The sequence below is a fragment of the Protopterus annectens genome, chromosome 9.part0 (assembly GCF_019279795.1).
Source record: "Protopterus annectens isolate FY-2018-M chromosome 9.part0, PAN1.0, whole genome shotgun sequence".
Lineage (NCBI taxonomy): Eukaryota > Metazoa > Chordata > Ceratodontiformes > Protopteridae > Protopterus > Protopterus annectens.
This window is the reverse complement of record NC_056743.1, coordinates 1,632,682,043-1,632,697,313: the sequence shown is the minus strand read 5'-3', so window position 1 is coordinate 1,632,697,313 and position 15,271 is coordinate 1,632,682,043.

Sequence of the window (15,271 nt, the reverse complement as noted above, 5' to 3'; positions counted from 1 at the left end):
AACCCACCACAATCTCCCATCCACTCATCAAGATTCTTCTTGAAGAGAGTCAATGAGGAACTCTGCCTAACCTGGACTGGGATGTTATTCCAGAGTGAAGGGAGCCTCTGGGTTATGAATCTGTCCCTCCAGCATGTCCTGTTTATTTCAGTGCTGAGGTTCAAGTCTCTCGAGTGCGTAGCTCGATGGGATTTGGATTTTCTGAGGTGCAGCATGTCCATTAATTCCGGGTTGGACATGGCTTTATACGTCAGGCACAGATCGCCTCTGAGCAGGCGGTATGCCACTGAGTAGAGCTGGAGTTTCTTTAACCGGGCAGCATATGGCATCTGTTTGAGCCCTTTGATCCTCTTGGTGAGGTACTTTGGGGTCTTTCCAGTTGCTGCAGGTGTCTGCTAAGGTACATCCCAAAAGGGCATTGTACTCAATTATGGGCCTGATGAGGGATGAGTAAAGAGGCACGATGACCTCCCCTGATCTAGATGTGAATCCCTTCATGATTAGGCGGGCTATATAAAATGTTTTTCTAACCACTTTGGCCACGTGGTTGTCAAATGAGAGATTGCTATCAACTTGGGTCCCCAGGTCCCTAATTACTTCTTCCATACTTAATGGATTACCACCTATGTGGTAATTTGTGGGCACTTTGTTTTTGCCAAAGGGGATGACTATACACTTTTTGGTGTTTAGCTTGTGGCCATGGCTCTGGCACCAGTTGTCTGTTTCTATGAGACCCTTTTGGAGGATGCTTGTGTCGCCTGGAGAGTGGATTATGGCACCCAGTTTGCAGTCATCTGCAAACTTGGTCAGCTACAGTCCTTCCGTGTTGGCCTGTACCTCCGAGAAATATATACCGAACAAGAGAGGTCCCAGGACTGAGCCTTGTGGGATGCCACTTGTAACTGGTTTGGAGTCTGACATGGCTCCAGCAATTCTAACCATGTGGGTTCTGTCATTGAGCCAGTTTGCAACCCATCTAGTGACATAGGGGTTTATATTTAAGCTGGTGAGCTTATCTATAATGCCCGAGTGGGGTATTGTATCAAAGGCTTTGCAGGTCCAGGTAGGCTGTGTGGACCACCTTCCCCTCGTCAATGGCCTTGGTGACTGTTTCAAAGAAATCGACCAGGTTTAAGAGGCAGGATCTGCCCTTAACAAAGCCGAACTGGGTAGGATCCAGTGTCTGTAGGTCCCCAATATCTTTATTTATGAGGTCCATGATGATCCTTTCCATAGCTTTGCAGATCAAGCTAGTCAGGCTTATGGGGTGATAGTTTCCAGGATCCGTTGAGGCACCACCTTTGTGGTGAGGGACCACTGTTACTGTATGCCACTCTTTGGGTACATATCCTGTAGTAAGGCTGAGATTGAACAGTAGTTTTATGTTTGGGTTTAGCTCTTCTTGGAGTTCATGTAGGATGCAGCCCGGGACACCGTCTGGTCCCATTGATTCTGTGTTTTTTGCTTTGGAGAAGGTGGCTCTTACCTGAGCATCTGAGATGTCAGGGGGGCAGCACTCTGCTGGGATAGATATTTTCCCTTTTGGTGGGGAAGGGGGGAGAAGTTTGCGCTGAACCTGTCAGCTAGGATGTTGGCAATGTCTGTGGGTTCGGTGTATTTTTTGTCATTTTGGACTAATTCTGAGCATATCTAGGAATTCCCACCCAGGTTCCTAACATAACTAAAGAAAGCCTTGTGATTATCTTTAGTGTCCTGTGCAATTTTTCTTTCGAAGCTGGCCTTAGACGATTTTATGAGTGCCTGTAGTTTTTTGCTAATACTGATCAGAGATGCCTTCCCTTTTTGGGATTTTGCTCTATCATGTAGTAGCTTCCTCCTTCTATTGTATAGTTTGTTTATGGCTGGGGTCCACCAGACAGGATGTCTGCCTTTGGAGGATTGGATCTTGGTTTTATTTGGGATTGCATGATCCATGCATTCCTGAAGGTGTTCATAGAATGCGTTTATAAAGGATTCTGCGGTCTGGGCCATATTTTCCACAGACCAGGGGGCTTTGAAGGATTCCACCTCGGTTTTGAGGAGTGTGAAATTTGCTTTAGAGAAGTTTTTCACTGTGGTTTTCTGGGCAGGGGGTGGGGTTGGGATGTGAATATCCAGTGAGATTAGTTTATTGTCCGATCTTACCAATGAGGGATACACTTCTGGTCTGGAGCATAGAGTCCCCATGTTGGTGATGATCAGATCCAGTATGTTTTCCCCTCTTGTGGGAGTGGTAACAAGTTCTTCCATAGCATTTGAATTTATAAATTCTAGGAACCTTTGGGCTAGGTTGTTGGAGCTAGAGTAATGCTCCCAGTCTATGTTTGGGTAGTTGAAGTCTCCCGATATAATGGTGTTTGGAGAGACCTTCATATTTTCCAGTGTTCTCAGGAAGGCCGAGTGGGGTTCCTCGGTTTGGGAGGGTGGTCTGTAGCAGGCTATAAACTGGAAGGCAGTTTTACCCATTGTTAGTTGCACATTGATAGTCTCTGATGCTTCGTGCTGTGCCACCAACCTGGAGGTGTGGGTATCTTTGATGAATACCGATACTCCCCCTCCTTTTTTGGTTTGGTCCAAGTTTTGGGGCCAAAAAGCATGGTATGAGGTATAACCTGGTAGTGCTGGGGTGCTCTCGAGAGTCCTGAACCAGGTTTCTGTTACTGCACAGATATCGATGTTCTCCATGCTAAGGAGAGTTTTGAGTGCGTGCATCTTGAGGTTTAGACTTCTGGCGTTGAGTAGCATTACTCTTAGTTTCTTATCCCTTGTGATACCTATGGAGGTGGGTTTGTCTTTTGTGCCTTGCCTAAGAATGGCACTATGGGGGTAGCAAGAACCTTTGCCAATATCCGAAAGCCCAGGGGTGACAGGTGCAAGCCGTCCCTAGCAAAGCATTGTGGCTTGTCGTGCATATCATCCCAAGCTGACAGGCATTGGATCCCCTTTGAATGACACCAATACTTAAGCCAATTGTTGAAATTGATCATCTTGTCTTCATATTGTGGCATCATTCTTGGTGAGGGTAAGATGCTACTCAAAGTCAGGGTCATACCAGCCTGGGCTACATGCTCAGAGAGCTCTTCTATGTCTCTTTTCATGTAGTCCAGGGAGGTACGTCTCAGGTCATTCACACCAGCATGGACAATGACTGAGTCATATTTGTACTTGCCTTGGAGTGACCTGAGTGCTTGTGTTATGTGGCGGATCCTAGCACCAGACAGGCTGCTCACCGTAACCTTCTCCTTGTTCAACCTGGTGAGCGGGACGTCAGTGTGCCTGACGATAGAGTCACCTATTACAAGTGTGTCAGGTGTGTTGTTTAGCCTTAAGGGCTGTGACTGTTCAGCACACTGGCTTTGTGAGATATGTGTTGCACGTGTTTTGTTTTGTTTTGGGGTAGCGGTTGCTTGGGTGTCTGCTTTGGAGGTCTCTGCTGCTTAGGCAGATCTTTATTTAGAGCCTCCGAGTATGTTTTTGTGTGCTTATGTGTTTGGTTTGCTGTTGTGGTAGGTCTATGTGAGACTGGAATTGTAGTGAGTGTGGTTTCCTTCTCCTCCTGACTGGTTATGCCAGTACTGAGTTGAGAGAGCTTAGCCTCCAGTTTGGCTATATGGTTGCATCTCTCACATGTGTTGGAATTTGTTGGGAGGAGGAGAGGGTTGTCTGTGTACATGAGGCAGTTGTAACATTGCCTCAAGATTCCCAGATTCACCAGCTGGACCGGAGAGGAGATTGACAACTGACCTTTGGACATGCTAGAATAATATTGGGAATTACTTTATAATTGAAAACAAGGGCCAATGGGGAGCGAGGGTGTAGTGCTTTTAATTTTTAGTGCTGACTTATAATTGCTTTAGTGAGCAAGTGCCAGGTAACAACTGCAATGTGTTACAGGTAACTTAAATGCACAAACCAAAAACACTAACTTTCTTTCAAGCCTAGCAAGTAGATAACTACAGCAAGCAATGCAGATATCACTAGGGATCCACAGAAGTGCTGAGAAGCCCCGTTTTAGGTGGAATTAGCGTTCCAGGGAAATAACAAGCATACAAACAAAGCTAGATTCAGCAGGCCTGGATCTAGTCTATGCTACAGCAAACAAGGTGTACCAATTTCAGTAAGATACAGTTCAAATATTCAGGCACTATAAACCTTTAACCAGAAATTCCCAGCTCAGAAGGGCAGAGTCCAGCCTCTCCTCCCACAAGAGTGCAGACCACGAACCTTCTTCATGTAAAATAACTGGCCTGAAGCCCAAGTGCTTAAACCAGAGCTAATACACTTTAAGAATAACTGACACTGAGCTCTCAATTAGCAGTTCCCAACTTAGAAGGATGAAAGCTACCTGTCCTGCCACCACAGTGCATGCCACAAACCTTCCTAATGTAGAACAACTGGTGTGAAGCCCAAGTGCTTAATCCAAAAGACTTAGAATGATAGCTACACTTTAACCAAGTTACTACCAAGCAGTAATAAATACAACTGAATACTTTAAATAATGCCTGGATAAGTGCTCAAGTTATACAAACAAAGCTAGATTCAGCAGGCCTGGATCTAGTCTATGCTATAGCAAACAAAGTGTACCAATTTCAGTAAGAAGAAATTCAGATATGCATGCACTATAAGCCTTCAACCAGAAATTCCCAGCTCAGAAGGGCAGAGTCCAGCCTCTCCTCCCACAAGAGTGCAGACCACGAACCCTCTTAATGTAAAATAACTGGCCTGAAAGCCCAAGTGCTTAAACCAGAATTAATATACTTTTAGAATAACAGACACTGAGCCCTCAATCAGCAGTTCCCTACTTAGAAGGATGTAAGCTACCTGTTCTGCCACTACAGTGCAGACCACAAACCCTCTCAATGTAAAACAACTGGTCTGAAGCCCAAGTGTTTAAACTAAAAGTCTTAGAATGAGTTACACCAAGCAGTAATGAATACAATTGAGAACTTTTAAGATGACGCAAAAGCAAAATAAAATAGGAAGAAACACAAGTACAGTAAAAGCAGAAGAATTTTTTTTTTTTTTTTTTTAGAAAAGTAGCAAAAGCAGTAGTAAATACAATTCTCATGCAGTGCAAGCTGGCACACTTGAATATGTAGCAATATTAGTCCACACACAGTTTGAAAAAATGTAATTAAATTAAAAAGGACTAAAAGCAAGTGCAGAAAGGGTTTATTAGGTAGAGTGCAGTAAAGAGATGTCCTGGGGGAGTGTCTTAGATCAAATCTACAGTGGGGCGGGCACTGCAAAAGCCACCAAATTTAAACTACAACCAAGAATAGGGAGGGGGGGTGGGGGAACAGTTTCAACACAGATGTAAGGAATGTGCAAATTATAAAAAAATATATATACTGTTTTCTATATGAAAGAAAATTTAGTCAGAAAACAAAAGAAAATATTAAGAGATACTAATAATTACATGCATAAAATGGTTTACCTTTTACCTAGTAAGCATGCTAAGGAATAAAATGGTTCGGCTAACAGTTCCGAAGATGAATTTAACAGGGACAGTGAGCCATCAAGTGAGACTGTTAACAATGATTTTTTAGAACAGGAGAATACAGAACAGACAACAGAGACAATGGGGGGGGGGGGGGCTAAGGGAGGAATTAATTCTACCAACAACACCAGTTAAGGAACTAGGTGTTAGTGACATTATGTTGAATGGACTTCGTTCTAACTATGAAGGTCATTACAATAATGTGGTACCTGTTGATCAATTTGTATGTGACTGCATTTCTAAGAATGATTTTAATGTGTATAATTTTTCACAGCTCACCAAAAGTGAAGTGCATATGACCTTGTTTAGTAAAGGTTTTTAATTTGTGCCAAATTTTAAGCAAGATGATGTTAAAGTAATAACTAATTTTAAACTTCTTATTAGACAATTAAACCTGAAGTTATATTTTCATGACAAACAGAAGTCAGTTGTACCTTAGGTTACACAGCTAAAAAGGAAAAGTACATTTGTCCCACAAAGTAATTTACATGTAGCTACATTTAAAACTGTTTGTGAAAATTAAACAAGATGTATTCTTAAGAATTCAGGAAAACACCAGGGGTACAATTTAACAAGAGATGAACGGAATGTGTTGAAACAACTTAAAGAGCATAACCATGTTAGAGTTATGAAGCCTGACAAGGGTGGGGGGTTGTTTTGATGGATCACCAGGATTATGTATGTAGAATTTATGAGTTGTTAAATGACACTGAAACATATGAGAGGGTCTCTATTAATGAGATGAGGAGGGCATGTAGTAAAACTGACTGGGTTTTACATGATTTTTTTTAACCCAGAATGTGCTTGATTATACAGAGTACAAAGACATGACTGTGGATTTCCCAATAGCACCCAAGATATTTGGAATTCCAAAAATCGACAAAGATTTACACAACCCCCCATTTAGGCCCAATGTCTCTGCGACTGGCTCAAAAACTAAGCCTATAGCAGCATAATAGACTTATGGTGTAAAAACTGTGTACAGTATTATCAACACATTTTAAAGGATTCATGGCACTGTATATAGAAATTTTAAGGGACACTTCCATTAATGATGACTTTTTATTTGTTACAGTTAATGTCACAAATTTATTCACCTCTATACCGTGCGATCAAGACTTGGTACGTTTTGGAGATGCCCTGTTTGGCAAAGAGGGAATGCACAATGTGAAAAGACAGCTTTTAGTTGATTTGATCTAACTAGTGTTATTGAATAATTTCCTACTACTGTCTTTGTCTCCTTCTACTAGTTTCATCCTCTCTTTTTTTTCTCTCTCTCTCTCTCTACAGAGCACACTCAAGCAAATCTGCAGTCTGCGGCTACCACTCCATCTATACAGTGTAGGAAGGAATCAGTATTGCAAACTAAACAAGGATATACATTTTGAGCCTCAAGAGCAGGGTCAGTCCACCCAGGCATTCCACTTGTATGTTTTATGAGAGTGAAGCTATTACATTAGCAGTATTTCTTAGTAGTTCTCAGCTTGCTAATAAAACTGACTGTTGTAGCCTTGTGTCCCCCGATAGTACAGTAATCCTAACTGTCCAATAGACAGTATATATTTAATTCACATCCATGTGACTAAATTAAATTAACCATCAAGCAGCCCTCTCAGTTCTTTCTGCCTTAGTTTGTATCACTTGGAGGATCACCTGCTTATTTGCATCTCTATCATTACTAATGTATCTCCCTACTCTAATCTGTGCACAAACTGGTTACTAATCAGCAAGTCAATGTAAAGACACACTCCCAACCTTAATAAACGTTGCTGTCTCTTCTCTCCTTCACTTTACAGGTAGTTTGAATTATTACTTACCCTCTCTGAGGCCTTCACTGATTTCCACTGATTGCCTCTCTGGTTTCTTTGCATTCCACCTGGTTTACACACCTTGTGCTATCTCCCTCACCCAGTACAAAGTCTATATTAGAATCCTGCTGAGCATGGAGCCATCTTTAAATTTCTAGTCTCCCACCAGGACACAAGTGCTTTCAGCAATTACATTCTGCTAGCCGGTAAGCCATTAGACCTCAGGAATTTGTTTTAAAAGTGTTCAGATTTGTAAAGTAATACTTACTTTTTTCTCTTGCCTTGGTTGGCTCTGGCTCTGCCCCGCTCCGTTCGTCTCTAATGCTCGGGCTCTCTCCGCTCCCCTGCCCTGTCCCCTATTTCCCTCCCGCCCCCACTACCTCTACATTTATAGTAATCATAGCCACACCCACAGCTCACCCTCACATCACCTCCACCAATCACAGCTCCTCAAGTCATATCACATTAAACCACACCAACTTGCTCCACACAAAATACTCCCAATCACTCTCATTCCCACTAGGCATTTTTTGCATCACCCACACTACTTCCCCATCCACATATAGTGCAACCCTATAATTCCTATTCAGACCCCCCCACCTAGAAACAACATAAACTTTATAACCATGACTATCACACAACTAAATCTAGTCTGTCTTCTCATAATTCTTTACAACACTACAAGTTATCACTCTAGCAATATCCCTAAACTTAGTAGTACAACACTGCATTATGCACTCTCATACACAGACACCACACATTATAATAATATCTGCCCACACTTATTCAAGAACTACATAACGGACCAATTCAGAACTAAACACATATGCTCATTCCTACTCCAAAAAAAACAATACTTTCTCACACTCCTCACCAAACTCCAACATCTGTATAACCATTTTAACTCCAGGCTCACCATAAGTGGGGATATCCACCCCAACCCAGGCCCAAATCCATCCTGTCCAACACAAACTGCTCCAATACAAATGTCAAAACATAACACCCCCCACTTTCTTCATCCCTGGGCAAATCAACAGCAGCAGCAAAACCAACCATCTTTTAATGCTAAATATTAATATTAGAAGTATCAAAAATAAAATACCTGAACTCCAGGCCACAATAGCACACTACTCCCCAGACATAGTTGCTTTAACAGAAACCTGGCTAAATAAAACATAGCTAACTCAGAAGTTCTCCCTACCGGCTACAATATCATTAGACAAGACAGACCACTTCGTAAAGGGGGTGGAACTGCCTTACTCTACAAGTCCAACTTAACTGTCCGTCAATTACCAAACTCTTACCCCTCCCCCAATAATTGGGACATACTTATCTCACAATTTCAACTTCACCCTAAAAAGGTCATCACCATAATTGTGATCTATATTCCACCTGGTAATACACCTGCTAGCCTTGAAGACTTCTTATCCTGGTGTTCTTCCACATACTCATAAGAAACCCTTATTCTGGGGGACTTCAACCTAGATTGGTTCACCTGTATATCAGAACCACCAAGTAATCTAATAAATCTCCATGGCTACCAGCAGCTAGTCCAAATTCCAACTAGGTGTGATAAAAATCTAAAAGGGAATCCATCCTTGACTGGGTCCTAACTAGCAACCCCACATTGTACCCTCACACAGGCAGTCTCCCAGACACCTTAAGTGACCACAACATAATATACTTTATACGTAGTAGAACAAGCATATGCAAAACCACTAACTATATATCCACTAGAAACACAAAAAATTCTCTCCTGAGGTCCTCAACACTTTACTGTGTAACTGTGACTGGACTCCCCTAAAAACCCTCCCACTTGACCAGGCTGTAGCATATTTCAACAAAACATTTCTACAACACCTATACACTGTCCCTCCATTGCGCAAAATCATGGTTAGAACCTCTACAAACCCCTGGCTCAGTAAAGAAACCAAACAAATCCTCAAGTCCAGAGACACTGCCTGGCGTTACTATCAAAAAAACAAAGAAACACAAAGCCTAACTAAGTACCAAGAACTGTGCAACCGTGCAAAAAATGCATTAGGCTGGACAAAAAATCCTACTACACAACATTACAAACTAAATACCAACACAATCCGCAAAAATGTTGGCAAAATGTAAACCAGCTACTAAAATCCACCCAAAAGGCTACCCCCAAACCAACCACTCCTGACACTAAAGTTCCCATCGAAACACAATTCAACTCCCACTTTGTGAACTCAATTCTATCCTTAGTATCACAGGACAGTTCCTTCCTCACTATCCCCCCCAACACAAATAACTCTAATACTAGCTTTACCCTCAAAACAGTTTCCACCACTTCAATCAAAAGCATGCTCTCCAAACTAAAAACCTCATCAACAGCAGCCGACCTACTCCCCAGCTATTTCTTGAAACTTACAGCAGATGCTATTGCTATCCCAGTCTCCACTCTCATAAACAGATCAGTTGTTGAAAACTATGTGCCCAAACTCTGGAAAATATCCTATGTTCCACCCATACATAAAGGCGGGACCTCCACTGAACTTAATAACTACAGACCCATTGCTTTACTCTCCCCCCTGGCCAAAATCCTAGAAAAATGCATCCATACCCAGATGCTAAACTATCTCCTAGACTGCAACATCCTGTCACCTACTCAGCATGGTTTCAGACCTGCCCATAGTACCACTACAGCTCTCCTCTGCTTTCACAGACACAGTAAACTGTCTCAAAAATGAAGGCCTGCAAGTGTCAACTCTTTTTTTGGATATGTCCAAAGCATTTGACACAGTCTCACACCAAATCCTGCTAAACAAACTAAACCAATATCATCTATCTAATTCCACTCTTACCTGGTTCCAAAGCTACTTAACTGACAGGTACCAAGCTGTGAAATGGGAAAATTCTCTCTCCTCAGCTGCCCATAACTATAGGAGTCCCACATGGTTCTATCTTAGGACCACTACTATTCACAGTCTTCACAAATGACCTCCACACCTCCACACAGCATGCATCTATAATTCAGTATGCAGATGACACTACCTTAATCTGTGCTGCACAAAACATTCCCACCCTCCTGCAAACAACTCAACTAGCATTCTCTGACGTTGAAAACTACCTTACCAAAGCCCAACTTATCCTCAATCCAAAGAAAACTCAGCTTATGATTATAACCAGTTCTAACAAAAACACTAACAGTCAATTCACTATCTACTCCACAAATGCTACTCCAATTGCTCCAGTGCCACAGGCTAAGCTATTGGGAATAACCATAGACTCCCACCTAAAATTTGAGAGTCATCTGAACTTAACTATTAAAAAAGTACATGCCAAACTGGGGCCACTCTACCGTATCAAACCATTTCTTACCAACAACACAAGATCAGCCATTGCTCGCTCCCAACTTCTATCCACCCTACTCTATGCATCTCCCATTCTGACTAATCTCAACAAAACTGAACTAAGCAAAATGGAAGCTTGCTATAACAGAATTGCCCGTTTTGCTGCAAATTGCTCATATAGAACTCATCATTGTTCTGCTTTGAGACAGCTCCACTGGCTTGAACTGTCCAACCTCCTAACCTACAATCATCTCTGCCTCTGTCATTCTATCTATTACCTCCCCAATAAGTGTCCTGCCCTCAAAAACCTAGTACAACATCACTCAGCCAAAAGGCCTCTTAGATCATCAAGCAAACTACTACTAGAAGTCACCAACAGCTACAATAGCTTTGGAGATGCACTATATAGTAGTTCGGTGGCTAAAAAATGGAACTCTGTCCCTACTAGCATTCAAAACACATCATCCAAAGCCTCCTTTAAAGACCTCATCAGGCAACATCTCAAGCAAAGTTGGCATTGCCATGATTGCACCCCAGGCTAGTGAAAGCGGATAACATATGCATACTAAATCTAGAGCAATTTATAATAGTTTTTCAATCTTGCTCACAAACACTGGCTAATCTACAATGTATGTATTGTACCTGTGTACTATGTATGTATTCTACCTACATTCCAAAGTTCAGCTGTACACCACAAATCTATTACTTACCTTTATTTTTAAAATTAATATCTTTTTTGATTGTTCTCTCCACTGTAACTGTTTGTGCCGCATGCCACTGTAAAAACATGTCTCTTGTAATTTGTGTGTATACTGATTATGTCTAAATAACTAAATGTGTCTGTAATTTTTCTTTGTGGAGCTTTTCTCCCCGGGCCTCTGCTGAAAAAGGGCCTTTTCGGCTCAGTCAGACACCCCCGGTTAACAAATGCAAAATAAAAAAAAATAAAAATAAATACTGCACAACAATAGTCCAATAAGTGCCTCAACGGGGCAAATGCCTCTCTGTTAAATGCCCAAAAAGTTAATAACAAGAATAAAAATAGAGTAAGCAAACCAAGTGCTGACGCTGAATATGGTAAACAGTCCAGCATATAACCAGTCAAATGCAGACACCAAGCACAGGCTCCAGTAATCCAACAAATAAAACGTTTATTCACAACGAATGAATAAAAACAGGTTAGCGCTTTCACCGATATGGCTTCTTCAGACCTATTAATTAGGTTACTTCACAAGCAGTTTAAATACACCATTTAGGCGGGAAAAAACATTTAATTATTCAATATTTAAAGATGGTTCTACCTGACTTCGTCGACAGCGCAGAAGAGCGACATCGGAATCCGGAGCTCCAGAAGATCGAAAGCGAAGAAGACCGACGCGAATCGCGAGTGGCAGAACATCGACAATGCAGAAGACCGACACGACGGATGACAACACCAACGCCGAGGATGCCGACATGGGGAAAGGCTGTGTGAGTATGCGGTAGTGACGGACGTTAGGGTGCGAGGCAGGTAAGTGTGGAGATTGACGGTCTGTGGGGATAGGGGTGGGTTAAGTGAGTTAGGGTTAGGAGTTTATAGGGGTGGGTTAAGTGAGTTAGGTTAGGACATAGTGGGTTAAGTGAGTTAGGGTTAGGGAGCGATAGGGGTGGGTTAAGTGAGTTAGGTTAGGACATAGGGGGTTAAGTGAGTTAGGGTTAGGAGCGGTAGGTGCGATAGTGACGGACCTTAGGGTTAGGGTAAGGTTTAGTGTGGGCTTGTAAGGATTTTGGTGTGCTTGTGTTGTGTGTGTGGTTTGTGGAATGGGGATGTGTTTTGTTTTTAATAATTGTTATTGTGGTGTGTGCAGTGTATGGGGTTTCGTGTTTGTGTACCGTCGGTTATTTCGTTGTCGGTTATGTGTGGTTTCGTGTTTATGGACTGTCGAATATGTGGTGTCGGTGATGTGGTTGTCGGTGTTGTGTGGTTTCGGCTATGTCAGGTAGAACCTTAAAGATATATGATGCATTATAACAATTTAATAAAATAATATTCAAGCATATGTCTAAAAACATTACAATACTTATTAAAACTACTAAGCATATTATAAATATATTATAAATACATAGAGCAATAAACAGAATTATCTAGGCAATTTCTTTGTTCTTAAAAATGGTTTAACTGAAACCATAGCATTCAAACCAGGTGGGGTGTCAGACCTTAATCTAATAATCCAATTAGCTTCCCTTGTTTCAGTATACGTCCTGATATCACCCCCTCTTGGTCCTGGTATAATTTGCTCAATTATCAAAAATTGAAAAATATGTTTATGCCCTCTCTCCATAACATGTCTCGCCAAAGCATTAGTTTTCATACCAACCCTAATGTTATAAACATGTTCACGTATTCTATCCCTCAACATCCTATTTGTTTTACCAACATAGAATGCGTCGCATTCCATGCAGGAAGCTAAATAGACAACATTGGATGACAAACAAGTCTCTCTTACTTTAAACTCATATTCTCTTAGAGTTATTGGATGTGTAAACATATTATCTATAGCTATATAATTACAGAAATTACACTTATTACACTTCATTGTACCATATCCAACTAAATTATCACTGTTCATTTGTTCTAATGGATAACATAGTAATCTTTTTAAATTTTTCTTATTCCTGTAAATGAACTTAGGTGCTTCACCAACAATGGCTTTGAGTGTATGATCTACAGTTAAAACATCCCAATATCCTCTAATGACGTCTTTGATGTTCCCTACATCGCTGGTAAAAAATATAGAGCATGCCATCCCCCTGTCAGCACCATTACCATTGCTCTCTATAGGTATCTCTTCAACCATATCTCTCTCGTATACATGTGTATTACCAAAATAGGGTGCAGCTCTATTCCCTCTAAGTATATTCATATCTAGAAGTCCTTTAGAGATGTCATCAATAGAGTAACCCCTTAATAAAAGCCTATCTTTTAGGTCACTCAGTTCTTGCTCATATCCTACCGTGGTAGGATTATATCTAGATATTCGCATTGCTTGTCCTTTCACTATATTTTGATAAACATATCCTGGGTGCATGCTGGTCCTATGTAAAAGGGAATTCTTATGGCATTTCTTCCTGTATACCCCCGTATTGACCATACCATTGGGTAATCTTTCGACATAAACATCTAAGAATGGTAATCTGGTTTCTGACCACTCATATGTAAACTTAAGATATTCACAGCTAGAGTTCATGTCATCAACTAATGTGTTCAATTCACTGGAGGTACCAGTCCAAATCAGGAACAAATCATCCACGAAACGTCTAAAGAACGGTACATGTTTCTTGTACAGTTCCATATTGAATAAAAGGGTGTGTTCCCATTCAGCCATAAATAGGTTGGCGTAGCTATTGGCACAAGAAGTGCCCATAGCTACGCCATCCTTTTGTATGTAAAATTCACCTTCAAAATAGAAAACATTAGATTCCAGTATCATTTCCAGAAAAAGCATTATTAACTCAATCTTACTGTTAGTCATCTGTGAGCTACGTTTCAAGTAGTCACTCACCATTATTATACCCTCTATATTGGGAATAACTGTAAAGAGGGATTGCACATCCATAGTGACAAAGATATATTCATTTGCTAATGATACTTCACTCAAAGACTCATTCAAGTCTAATAGGAATTGTTTAGTATCTCTTAGAATATAAACATTCTTTTCCACTAAGGGTCTAAGTTGGTTTTCCACATAAATGGACAGTAGTTCAGTCGACCACCCTCTGCCAGCCACTATAGGTCTATATGGGGGGGTTAACCAAATTTTTATGAATTTTGGGGAGTCCATGAAGGATTGGTATTAAAGGGTATTCTATACACATATATTCATACAATTCTAAATTAATAATATTAGCTTTATATAAATCTTGTAAATTATGTTGAATCCTATAAACAATAGTGTCTATCATACTTCGCTCTATATGCATATAATATCTATCATCTGTCAACATTGTTCTCATCCCATTAACATATTGTTCCTTATCCATCAATACTACCCCACCCCCCTTGTCTGCAGGTCTAATAGCCAGTGACTGGTCATTCATTAAATTCTTCAAAGAGACCCTCTGTTTATAAGACAAATTCTGTCTATTCCTGGTTGTCCTTCCAATGTCACTCTTATACATCCTAGACAATTCATTCTCAACCAACTTGCTATATGCAGCCAATAAAGGATGTAGGGGAGGTGTAAATACACTAGGTTTCCTGAACCCCTTCCTCGGTTGGGAGCTTTGGCCATTAAAAAATATCTTCAATGATAAGTTACGTACAAAAAGTTTAAAATCCCTTATCGTTTCTTCATAACTACTAACTTTGGTAGGAATAAAGGATAAACCTTTATTCAACACTGTAATTTCATCTATTGTCAGAATACGTTTAGAAATATTAAAAACTAATTGATCTGAAGTAGGATATTCATTTGTCTGCAACCTGTGGGTTATGGATCCGATATCGGATCCGAACCGGCATGGTTTTCCAGCTATGGATCCAAGCTCTCAGCTCCTCCCCTCACCCATAATGCCCTGCTCTACCCTCATGACCTCAGATCTCGTTTGCCGCGCTGGTGACTGGATTGGTATTCATAGCTCTCAGCTAAGTGGTTGTTTCT